General features: G+C 48.5%; 1 long non-coding RNA gene across 1 annotated transcript in view; it reads right to left on the bottom strand.

Annotated features, from left to right (window-relative positions):
• The window catches only part of LOC137840639 (uncharacterized), a 28,034-nt gene extending 16,399 nt beyond the window's left edge, over positions 1-11,635 (bottom strand). The window contains exon 1 of the long non-coding RNA XR_011087460.1: positions 11,486-11,635. This is a non-coding gene — a long non-coding RNA (uncharacterized lncRNA). The remainder of the gene's footprint in view (positions 1-11,485) is intronic.
• Between the last annotated feature and the right edge of the window lie 902 nt (positions 11,636-12,537).

Genomic DNA, 12,537 nt, shown 5'->3' with positions numbered 1-12,537 from the left:
CTTCACACTCGGCTGCAAACCGCTCCAGTGAGAGCTGGAGATCACGGCCTGAAGAAGCCAACAGCACCACGTCGTCTGCAAAAAGTAGAGACACGCCCTTCCAGGTGTCACTGTCATTGCCCATGTGAGGGTTGAAGTCACCCAGTAGAACGATAGAATCCCCAGAAGGAGCGCCCTCCAGCACTTCTTCCAAGGACTCCAAAAAGGGTGGGTACTCTGAGCTGCCGCTTGGTGCATGGACACAAACAACAGTCAGGACCCGTCCCCCCACCCGAAAGCGGAGAGAGACTACCCTCTCGTTCGCCCGGGTGAACCCCAATGTGCAGGCATCCAGCCGGGGAGCAATAAGTATACCCACACCTGCTCGACGCCTCTCACCGTGGACAACTCCAGAGTGGAAGAGAGTCCAGCACCTCTCGAAAGGGCTTGTACCGGAACTGTGTGTGGAGGCAAGTCCGACTATGTCTAATAACTATTATATAAGCAATAATATTATCAAACCATCTGTGTCACTCCAAATCATTAAATCCATCGATCAAATTCCTCGTCCTTTGTCAACAACGCCGCGCATGCGCCCTGACGTCAGCCTTGTCGTTATTCCACAGATCTAGTATATAACTGTCACGGTCGGGTGGAGCATGGAGCAGGACGACCAAGTGCAGCTTGGACCAGGGTTTATTGAAGCAACTCAAAAGGCAAACTGACATGACTTAACAAACAATAACTTGACTGACTGACCGGGACGTGAAACAAGAAGACAGCAGGACATGACGGCATCAAGACAGTACGACAACCCCGAACGACAGCAACCAAAACCACAGCAACCAATGATCCGACAGGGAGTGAGGGGCAGACAGGACTTTTATACACGACAGGTAACGAGAGGCAGGTGGGAACAATCACACTGATCATGGGCACACAGGAGGGGAGGGGCGAGCACACAGACAGAAACCAAGACAACAGACACATAGTGGAGCAGTTGGGGACGAGACGTGACAGAACCCCCCCCACAAGGGACGGCTCGCGACGTCCCAAAAAAAAAACTAGGGGAACCAACCCGCACTCGGGCGGCGACTTGGGGAACCGAACCGCACCGCACTCGGGCGGCGACTTGGGGAACCGAACCGCACTCGGGCGGCGACTTGGGGAACCGAACTGCACCGCACTCGGGCGGCGACTTGGGGAACCGAACCGAACCGCACCGCACTCGGGCGGCGACTTGGGGAACCGAACCGCACCGCACTCGGGCGGCGACTTGGGGAACCGAACCGCACCGCACTCGGGCGGCGACTTGGGGAACCGAACCGCACTCGGGCGGCGACTTGGGGGACAGAACCGCACTCGGGCGGCGACTTGGGGGACAGAACCGCACTCGGGCGGTGACTTGGGGGACAGAACCGCACTCGGGCGGCGACATCGGGGACAGAACCGCACTCTGGCGGCGACTTGGGAGACAGAACCGCACTCGGGCGGCGACTTGGGAGACAGAACCGCACTCTGGCGGCGACTTGGGAGACAGAACCGCACTCTGGCGGCGACTTGGGAGACAGAACCGCACTCTGGCGGCGACTTGGGAGACAGAACCGCACTCTGGCGGCGACTTGGGAGACAGAACCGCACTCTGGCGGCGACTTGGGAGACAGAACCGCACTCTGGCGGCGACTTGGGGGACAGAACCGCACTCGGGCGGCGACTTCGGGGGACAGAACCGCGCTCGGGCGGCGACTGCGGGGACAGATCCGCACTCTGGGGGTGACCTAGGGGTCAGAACCGCACTCCGGCGGCGCCCTAGGGGACAGAGCCGCACTCTGGCGGTGACCTAGGGGACAGAGCCGCACTCTGGCGGTGACCTAGGGGACAGATCCGCACTCTGGCGGTGACTTCGGGGACAGAACCGCACTCGGGCGGCGACTGCGGGGACAGATCCGCACTCTGGCGGTGACCTAGGGGACAGAACCGCACTCTGGCGGCGCCCTAGGGGACAGAGCCGCACTCTGGCGGTGACCTAGGGGACAGAGCCGCACTCTGGCGGTGACCTAGGGGACAGATCCGCACTCGGGCGGCGACTGCGGGGACAGATCCGCACTCCGGCGGCGACCTAGGGGACAGAGCCGCACTCTGGCGGTGACTTGGGGGACAGAACTGCACTCGGGCGGCGACTTAGGGGACAGAACCGCACTCCGGCGGCGACCTAGGGGACAGAGCCGCACTCTGGCGGTGACTTGGGGAACAGAACCGCACTCGGGCGGCGACTTCGGGGACAGAACCGCACTCGGGCGGCGACTTCGGGGACAGAACCGCGCTCGGGAGCGACTTGGGGAACACAACCGCACACGGGCGGCGACTTGGGGAAACAGAACCGCACTCCGCGGAAACTCGGGGAAACACAACCGCACTGGGGCGGCGACTTGGGAAGTCTGTACCGCGATCGGCGGCCACTCACAAAGTCCGTACAGTGATCGACGACATTCGGAAGGCGGGGCTCTGCGCGGCGGCAAGAGCCATCACGCGCCGCAGCAGTGGGAGTGGAGCCAGGGACGATCGCGGGTCCAACGCAGCTGGCTTGGATGTCTGCTGACGTTCGCGGGTCCTGCGACGCTGGGGTGGAGCCCGATGGTGGCCGTGAGTCTGATGACGCCGGGAGGCACTCCAACGGCGGCCGTGGGTCCGGCGTCGCGGCACCAGAGTCCGATCACGGCCGCAAAGCCGCTGGCGCCAGAAGCACTCCGATGGCGGCCGCGGGTCCAGCGTCGCCGGAACAAAGTCCGATGGTGGCCACGGGTCCGGCGTTCCGGCAGCAGAGTCCCAACGATGCCGCGAAGCCCATGGCGCTGGAACATACACGGATTGGCGGTCGTGGATTGGGCATTGCAGCAGGATCTGATGGAGGAGGGGGGGTCCAAGCGCTGGTCGTTGTAGTGGTCGGATCATTCTGTCACGGTCGGGTGGAGCATGGAGCAGGACGACCAAATGCAGCTTGGACCAGGGTTTATTGAAGCAACTCAAAAGGCAAACTGACATAACTTAACAAACAATAACTTGACTGACTGACCGGGACGTGAAACAAGAAGACAGCAGGACATGACGGCATCAAGACAGTACGACAACCCCGAACGACAGCAACCAAAACCACAGCAACCAATGATCCGACAGGGAGTGAGGGGCAGACAGGACTTTTATACACGACAGGTAACGAGAGGCAGGTGGGAACAATCACACTGATCATGGGCACACAGGAGGGGAGGGGCGAGCACACAGACAGAAACCAAGACAACAGACACATAGTGGAGCAGTTGGGGACGAGACGTGACAATAACTATACTGTAGCGTTAACAACGGCTCTTTAATGAGCCAACAACTACCAAACTGTAACAATAAAAACATATACCAGTTGCTACACGAAATAAAATATATCAAATAACTATAACATAAACAGTTCACCGCCACACGGCCCCAAGCACCAATGTGGACTTCCAGGCATGTGGTGGCGTGGACTTCCATCCCCGGAGATGGCACTTCCAGCCACGGAGGTGGAAGAGAGCTCCATAGAATAGGACCAGGCGTGCGTAAAAGCCATGTCCGAGCCCCGTTCACCGTCCCCGGACAGCCACCCGCCCGAGCGCCGGCCCCCGACTTCCATCCACGGAGGTGAAAGAGAGCTCCGTAGAGTAGGACCGGGCGTACGTAAAAGCCATGTCCGAGCCCCATCCACCGTCCCCGGACAGCCACCCGGCCGAGCGCCGGCCCCCGACTTCCATCCACGGAGGTGAAAGAGAGCTCCGTAGAGTAGGACCGGGCGTGCGTAAAAGCCATAATAGTTTTTCAAACCTTCTGTGTCACTTCAAATCATTAAATCCTTCAAACTCTTCGTCCTCCGTGTCATTTACAAACAAAGCCGCTCATGATGCCGGTAATACGTGGGGCCCTTCGTCATCTTCATCATCCCGTGATCGAATCTTTATCCTTTATGTAAACAACCGACGCGCCGCTGACGTCACTTGAAATTCAAATTACTGTGATCTCTTGCTACATCGCGGTTCGTTTATTGTGGTTTCACGTTTGTTTTGTAGGTTTTTTTTTTTATTTTGAAAATTTGTGAAAAAATTCACATATAAGTCTCTCTCAGTATAAGTCGCCCCCCCCACCCACCCAAACTATGAAAAAAAAAACGCAACTTATAGTCCAAAAAATACGGTATTTTTACCTTGTTTTATTTATTTATTTATTTATCCATCCATCCATCCATTTTCTGAACCGCTTAATCCTCACGGGGGTCGCGGGCGTGCTGGAGCCTATCCCAGCCGTCATCGGGCAGTAGGCGGGGGACACCCTGAACTGGTTGCCAGCCAATCGCAGGGCACACAGAGACAGACAACCAATCACACTCACACTCACACCTCGGGACAATTTGGAGTCTTCAATCGGCCTACCAAGCATGTTTTTGGAATGTGGGAGGAAACCGGAGTGCCCAGAGAAAACCCACACGGGCCCGGGGAGAACATGCAAACTCCACACAGGGAGGGCCGGAGGTGGAATCGAACCCGCACCCTCCTAACTGTGAGGCGGACGTGCTACCCAGTGCTCCACCGAGCCGCCCTTTATTTATCCATCCATCCATTTTCTGAACCGCTTAGTCCCCACGGGGGTCGCGGGCGTTCTGGAGCCTATCCCAGCCGTCATCGGGCAGTAGGCGGGGGACACCCTGAACCGGTTGCCAGCCAATCGCAGGGCACACAGAGACAAACGACCATTCGCACTCGCACTCACACCTAGGGACAATTTGGAGTGATCAATCGGCCTACCAAGCATGTTTTTGGGATGTGGGAGGAAACCGGAGTGCCCGGAGAAAACCCACGCGGGCTCGGGGAGAACATGCAAACTCCGCACAGGGAGGGCCGGAGGTGGAATCGAACCCGCACCCTCCTAACTGTGAGGCGGACGTGCTACTCTTTATTTATTTATTTATTTATTTATTTATTTATTTATTTATTTATTTATTCATTCATTTATTTTTAGCATCCTGTTCCCCACCCTCCTCAAAGAGTCACTGTTCTTTGGGTCAGGCCGCAATTGTAAATAAGAACTTGTTCTTAATTGTTTGCCTGGGTGAATAAAGGTTTAAAAAAAGGGTCAAAGACACTGTTCATCATTAAAAGAACCCCTCGACGGGTAAATGGTTTGGTGTTGGGTGATACAGAGAAGGTGAAGGTGTCTCTTGCTGTTTCCCACAGGAGCCCCAAGCTGCGTTGGGTGGGTGACTTATCTCTGCTGAGGTCTACGTATTTTATGGCTTGTACGTAGTCCTCACTTGGGGAGGATTCCAAGACAGCCAGACTGTTTGAGGCAAATTTGTGAAGCCTCAAGTTAGACTCAGCGAGTAAAGCTTGAGTTCTATGGAGCGGCCCAATAGCTTCTGCATCATTTGGGACAGAACAGAGGCTGTCGTCAACATAAAAGTGCCGTTCGACGAAGTTGACTGTATCTGTTCCATATTTCTCTGCGCCATTACTGATGGCTCTTCTGGGCCCGTAGATTGCCACTGCAGGAGATGGGCTATTTCCAAACACGTGAACCTTCATTCTGTAGTCAATGACCTTGTTGGCTACGTTGTTGTCCTTGAACCATAAGAACCACAGGTAGTTTCTGTGCTTTTCGTCCACAAAGAAGCAATAGAACATTTGTTGAATATCCGCCATCACAGCGACCTTGTCCTTTCAGAACCGCATGAGCACTCCTAGAAGGGTGTTGTTCAGATCTGGTCTGGTCAAGAGCAAGTTGTTCAAGGAGATCCCAGACTGTTGGGCACTTGAATCAAACACTACCCTGGTTTGATCGGGTTTCTGTGGGTGATAGACTGCAAAGCTTGGTAAATACAAGCACTCTTCTGTTAGCTGTGGTGCCACCTCAGCATGGTTGTTTTCCAGCAGTTTGCCCATAAATTCCATGTATTGCTGTTCCATTTCTGGCTTTCTTCTGAATTGACGCTGTAGTGATTCAAATCGCTTGTGCCTGCTTGCGGTTGTTGGGAAGCTGTTGCCTAGGTTGTCTGAACGGCAATGGAGCAATCCAGTGTGTGAATTGTTTTTGTAGACTTCTTTGTCCATCATTTCAATGAAAGTTTCATCTTCGATTGAAGGTGCTAGCTTATTGTCCCGTTCCGTGCAGTCAAACACATTTTGACCCAGATTGTCTTCCTTAGCTCTAGGTCAGTGGTTCTTAACCAGAGGGTGCGAGAATGCTTCCTAGCGGGTGCGAGGATACCCTGGGGGAAATTTACAGTTTTTCGGGGATAATGGTCGGGTACCCGAAAAATAAGAAACATTTTGGAAATCAAGAAGTCATTGTGTTAATTGGCATTAGCGATAATGCTAATTAAGCCTTATAGCTGTAAAGTAAACCAATTATTATTATAATAATTATTTAATATGTATAATATATGATATTTTTTATTTATTTATTATTTGTATTTTATGTAGTTTTAATTTATTTTTGTAAGTAATAAAGTTAAGTACTGTTAAACGAACAACAATACTTGGGAAATAAATAATAAAGTTAAGTACTGTTAAACGAATAACAATACTTGGGAAATAAATAAATAAAAACTTGGGAAGCTAACATGATTTTGACAGGTATGCTTCAGAACACAGTTACTCAGAAAACATTGATCACAACGTGTCTAGTACAAGTCACTCACTGCATAAGCCTGCTTCGGCTTCACACTGTTAGTTTCTCATCAGTCATCAGCCGAGGTAGACCTAAGAAGGTATGTACGTATGTGTACTGCCTCTTGCTGTATATTTAGTAGTAATACGCTTTTCTCATAATTAGAATGCCATGCTATAATAATTAATAAGCTTTGCCTTGTGTCTCCCTCTTGCACATAAAAAACAAAAAAATAACAACAAAATTATTGTTTTCCAGGTTTATCTTCAGTATGTCCAAAAAACGAAAGTGGAATGATGACTATGTTCAGTATGGCTTCACGTGTGTTACTGAGAAGGATGGTACACAACGTCCACAGGGTATCCTATGCAGCACCATGTTCTCCAACGCAAATTTAAAGCCATCAAAGCTCGATGAACATTTTAAGAACAGACATGGTGGCAAGGATGCAGGAAATGATATTGCAACATTACGAGTCAAAAGAGTTAGGTTTGATCGTGTCGGCACTTTGCTGACACACGGATTTTCACCAACAGCGAAACCTTTACTACATGCTTCTTATCAAGTTGCATACCTGGTTGCTAAGTCAAAGAAGCCCCATACAATTGCCGAGGAATTGACCAAGCCGTGTGCCCTTGAAATGGCAAAGACTGTTCTCGGTCAGGAAGCTGCAAGAAAACTGCAACAAGTGTTTTTATCAAATGATGTAATCCGTAACCGAATCGTCGACATAAGTGATGATTTGTTACTTACACATTATGATTATGATATCAATATTGCTTTTCATCAATTCCGGAAGGGGGTGCGAGAACTGGTTGGTGAATTGAATGGGGTGCGAACAAGGAAAAAGGTTAACCACTGCTCTAGGTGGTAAGGCACTGTTTATAGGCAGTCTGTCGCGAAGTTTCTCTTTAATGTGCAAAAGGCTTGTGCATGGCTGGAAGTGTGAGGGCCGATGACAGTCGTCCGGAAGGAACTGACGTTCGGCTTGTGTGTGTTCCCTCGACAGACTTCTCTGACCAGCACCCAGCCTAGATCAAGGCGTTGTGCGAAGGGTGCATTGGCGGGGCCATTTATTTGTTCCCGTACTTTGTGTGCTCTGATTGCGTCTCTCCCTAGCAGCAGGAGGATTTCAGCTGTGGGGTCCAGCTCTGGGATGTGTTCTGCTACTTTTAACAGGTGGGGCTGATGAAGGGCAGTATTTGGTGTGGGAATTTCGGACCGATTATCAGGTAACACTCAGTGAGTGGTGGTAAGGGAATCGTAACTTTTCCATTGAGGGACACCACAATAAAATATGAGGCCCTTCTGGCAAAAGTTTCCATGATACCAGAACATGTTTTCAGTTGGTAAGGATATGGCTTAGTGTGAATGTCAAACTATCAAAGAAACTGGACTTGGCCAATGATCGGTTGCTTTGGTCGTCTAACACGATGAAGGCCTTGATGGCTTCATCTGGGTAGTCTTTCTGGTATACTCTTGCCAGGCATATCTTGGAGCATGACCATCCGACTTGTCCTGTACCGCATACTGCTGTGCAGTTTGACTTAATCTCACTGGTATCATTTACCTCTTCTCCCTCCCCGCCATGCTGTGGCGAGATAAGAGGTGTCGTGGGTTGCAGTGCTGGTCCCGGGTGCATAGTTGAGACATGTTGGGTGCTGTCACACTCAAAACACTTCAAAATTGTAGTACAGTCCTTACCCATATGGTTGGTTGAACTACAGCACTTAAAGCAGATTCCGTTTTCTTTCAGAAAAATCGTTCTGTTGTCGAGAGTTTCGGCTCTAAAGGCTTTGCACTTCTTCAGTGGGTGGGGTTTTGCATGTATTGGGCAGATCTTACTCGGATCGTTGGAGACATTTGACTCTGCGTGAGTGACATTGATCTTGTGAACTGCAATGGGCTTCTTGATGGTTTTAGGAAGGACACTCCCAGCTCTGACAGATGATGTGGTGGTATTTAAAAAGGCAAAGCTGGGGTCATTTATTTTCTTGGGCTCATAACATACGAATTTTGGAAAGTAATCAAACGGTGGAAACCATCCTTCATTTGCTTCTTTATAGTTAGAACCAGCTGAGATCCATTTTTCCTGGAGTCCACAAGGCAGCTTAGTAATTCTAGGTTCAATTGCGCGTGTCGTGTCCAGGTAGGACAGCCCTGGTAAGTAGTCATCTTTCCTTAGCTCACTGCACTTCCATAAGCAGATCAGCCAGCTCTCGTAGCTTCTGATTTTCCTTGACTGAGACTCTAGGAAATGCATCCAGTCGGGTAAAGAGGGCATTTTCAATCACCTCTGGGGCTGCATGACATTCCCGAAGAAGTCCCCAGGCTTTCACAAGTGCTATTTGTGGTCTTGCTATGTGCACTGCACGGAGACGTTTCACGTGGTTGCTAGATTTTTTTCCAAGTCATCGCGTCATCAAGTCCAATTCCTCAGTGGCTGTAAGTCCAAGTCCTTGAGTGGCATTTTTGTATGACGACAGCCAAGCACGATACTTTTCAGGTTTATCATCAAACTCATACAAACTTGTAATCACTAGGTCACGTCGAGCTAAATATTGTGCTAAGTGTTCAGTTGCGGACGTACTTTGAGTAATTGTTGGCTGCGGATTAAAGGATGTAGCCTCAATATTCAAGTCACTGAGCTGTGAGGTGAGAGTCTTAGTAATAACTCGGGGCCTTTCTCTGGTAAATGTATTCTGGCTGACTGAGTCTTTGGTGGTGTATAGTCTAAGTCATAGTCTATAAATTCCACATTGTTCGTGCTGTTGTATGGAAAAACAAGCAACTGATGGTGTGAAACAAAGGGGTTGTTTGGGCTATAACTGAGATTGGCATAGGTCGTTTGTTGAGTTGGTGGCGGACAAGCCTTCATGGTTGTTTGTTGGACAGAATCTGTAGTGAAGTGAGTTTGGATGTATTCGCTTGTTCGTTCAACTCTGCTTTGTTCTGTAGAATTTGTTGCGTCCAGCACAATATAGTTGTCACTCTCTGTAACTGCTGACTCCCAGACTGCTGCTACGGCTTCGGCTTCTGCTGCTTCACGGCAAATGGCTAAGGTTTTAATTTCAGTTTCTTTTTTAACGTTTTCTATCTTAGCTTTGGCTTCTTGCTCAGCATATTCAGCACGCACTTTAGCAGCTGCTGCTTTTGCGCATGCGCAAAGTAAAGCATTGGTTGATACGGCAGATGAATGAAAGCTGCTTCCACTTTTTCCTGATTTATTAGATTTAGTTTCCATTTTGACTCGATGCAGAACACTAACTTCTCAGTCTTTTCACTGTGTTGTCCTCACTGCAGTGTAGCAACTGAAGCTATCCAACAAGCTAAACCAGGGGTCGGGAACCTTTTTGGTGGACAGAGCCATAAATGCCCAATTTTTTAAAAATAAGTTCCCGTGAGAACCATACTATTTAAAGAAAACAATAGGCTAAATACAATTAAATGCATGTATTTTAATTAAGACCAACAATTTTTTTAGTGTACTAATGTATTCTTTTTAATAAAGTTTTATATTGAAGCTTAGAAAAAAAAAACACCATTAATGAGACTTCTGGGGCTGCATCATTTTGCTGATGGCTTTGTAGTTCGGTTGATATGCGGTGAGGTTGAGCTTCAAGCAGGCGTTGAGGCTCTCATCAGTCATAATGGCCCGATCGTGAACGGTTCTTGCTGACAGAGGCATGTATTTTTTACGTTTGAGTATTTTTTCTTTATCCGTGAAGTCGTCAAAAAGTTCATTAGCCACATCAAGCATGAATGTTGAAATACTCGCCATCAGTGAATGGCTTTCCGTTCCTCACAATTGCTAATACGCCAGCAAAACTAGCTGAATTAAAGTGACCTTGTCTGGTCCATACACGGAGTTGCTGTTGACTAGCTTGGACCTTCCCCTGGAACTTCACACGCTTTCTTTCTGCTTTCCCTAGCTGGGTATTTGGTTGCAAATGTAGCATGTCATGTCTCAAAGTGGCGCTTGATATTGGAGCGTTTCATTGATGCAATTTTGTTATTGCATATGAGGCATGTAGCAGAGCTCTCCACAAATGCGAAGTCTTCGGTCCGCTCACTCTGAAATGTTCGGTAATCGTCATCTTTTTTTCTCTTCGCCATCTTTCTTGCTTGCCTGGCACACACCAGCTAGCTAGCTGAAATTTTAAATAAAGCGGATGGAATTTTACCTCTCACGACCCCGTAGGCACCGTATTGTCCAATAAAAATCGCGCTTTTATTGTCCGACCTGGTGTTACCCTTCTGTACACCGAAGGGCAGCTGGGATTGGCTGATATGATGCAACTGTGGATTTCAGCGGTAGAAAACAGATGGGATGGATTGCAAACGTGATTATATTTTATATTTTGAAAGCTAATTTAACAGCTTCAAATTTCAGTAGGTCTATTTTTTTACTTTGATAGTATAACAAAATTATTTAGGACTTCAATTGTGTAAACAAATGTCAGATTTGTCCGCGAGCCAGACAAAGTCGCCAAAAGAGCCATATCTGGCTCGCGAGCCATAGGTTCCCGACCCCTGAGTTAAACTCTGATACAAAAACAAGGAGTCTGTATCGTAGTTGACATTTTACTGTCGTTTACTGAAGATTCCGGTATTACATGGCAGAGTGACAACAGCAACAAAAAAGGTTTGACTGTTTTTAGCACATTGCGTTAGGATAGCATATAGCGTTAGCATTTTAGCAAATAGCATGTAAATGCATGTAAATAAAAACGATCTTTTTAAACTATTAATTACCTTCTCTTTCAACATTAAACCCAACTTAAACATACAATTATTCAACTTAAGAATACATTTTACTCACGACTTTTCTTCTAGCGTCCCTCACGGTCAGAAATTAGTTTGTTGAAACTCTTTTTGAACAGATAGAAAACAGGCAGGACGTAACTGACAACAAAGCAGGAAGCGGTAGGTAAGTTACAGGAAATTATATCAAAATAAAAGCATTTACATACTGCCTTTATGATGGGATATGATATCAAAATAAAAGCATATACACGCTGCCTTTATGCCGACACGAAACCCACTCACAAAAAATGTATAGTCAAACCTCAGTTTTCGAACACAATCTGTTCCAGAAGGCGGTTCGAGAAGTGAATCGTTCGATTTCTGAATCTATAGTTCCCATTACAAATAATGGAAATTTTTTAACCTATTCCAAGACAAAAAAAACAACGCCTTTTTTAAGCAGTTTTTCATTTGCGCATTTTTGTCCAATCGCGCAACTGCAGCGTACCTCCGAACGCGTAACCGTAGCGGGCCACCGACAGCCCAACTGCACCGCGCTGGTCGCATTATTGAAACAGAGCCGTCACTGAAATTTAGAAAATAGTTTTAAAGTCCTGATGTACTTTCCAAAATTTTAGTGGACCTCAGTGCGCAGGGAGCTTAATTTGGTCCGATCGCGCAACTGCAGCGCGCCGGGCGCTCATTGTCGAATTGCTTTAAGAGTGTCTTTGTGTCTTAGGATGGCTTTACTGCTCCCACTTGCTTTCTTTGGAGGCATGATTAGGGGTTAATACAATCCTCAAAGTAACGAAAATACAATAACAACGAACGGAGTCAGTCGGCATCCGGGTCACGCGGTAGGGTTTTCTCGGGTTCTCTCGACCCATCTCGCGAGGTTCGACCTCCGAATTTTTGTTCGACAACCGAAGCAAACAAATCTCGAATTTTTCGTTCTAATTCCGATTTATTCGACAATCCGTAACTTTTCTGCATTTGGCCACGTCCTCCTCCAGCGCCTTTCTTTTTTGTCCCTCTCCGCACCACCTTTCCTCTTCTTTTTATCACGTTCGAAGTCCATTATCCTTACTAACACCGCTCACTAGCTACACACACCACAGCAGCCGGCAC

The sequence above is a fragment of the Syngnathus scovelli genome, chromosome 1, assembly GCF_024217435.2.
Source record: "Syngnathus scovelli strain Florida chromosome 1, RoL_Ssco_1.2, whole genome shotgun sequence".
Classification (NCBI taxonomy): Eukaryota; Metazoa; Chordata; class Actinopteri; order Syngnathiformes; family Syngnathidae; genus Syngnathus; species Syngnathus scovelli.
The sequence above is the reverse complement of the archived record's forward strand: the minus strand, read 5'-3'. Positions and strand labels throughout refer to the sequence as shown.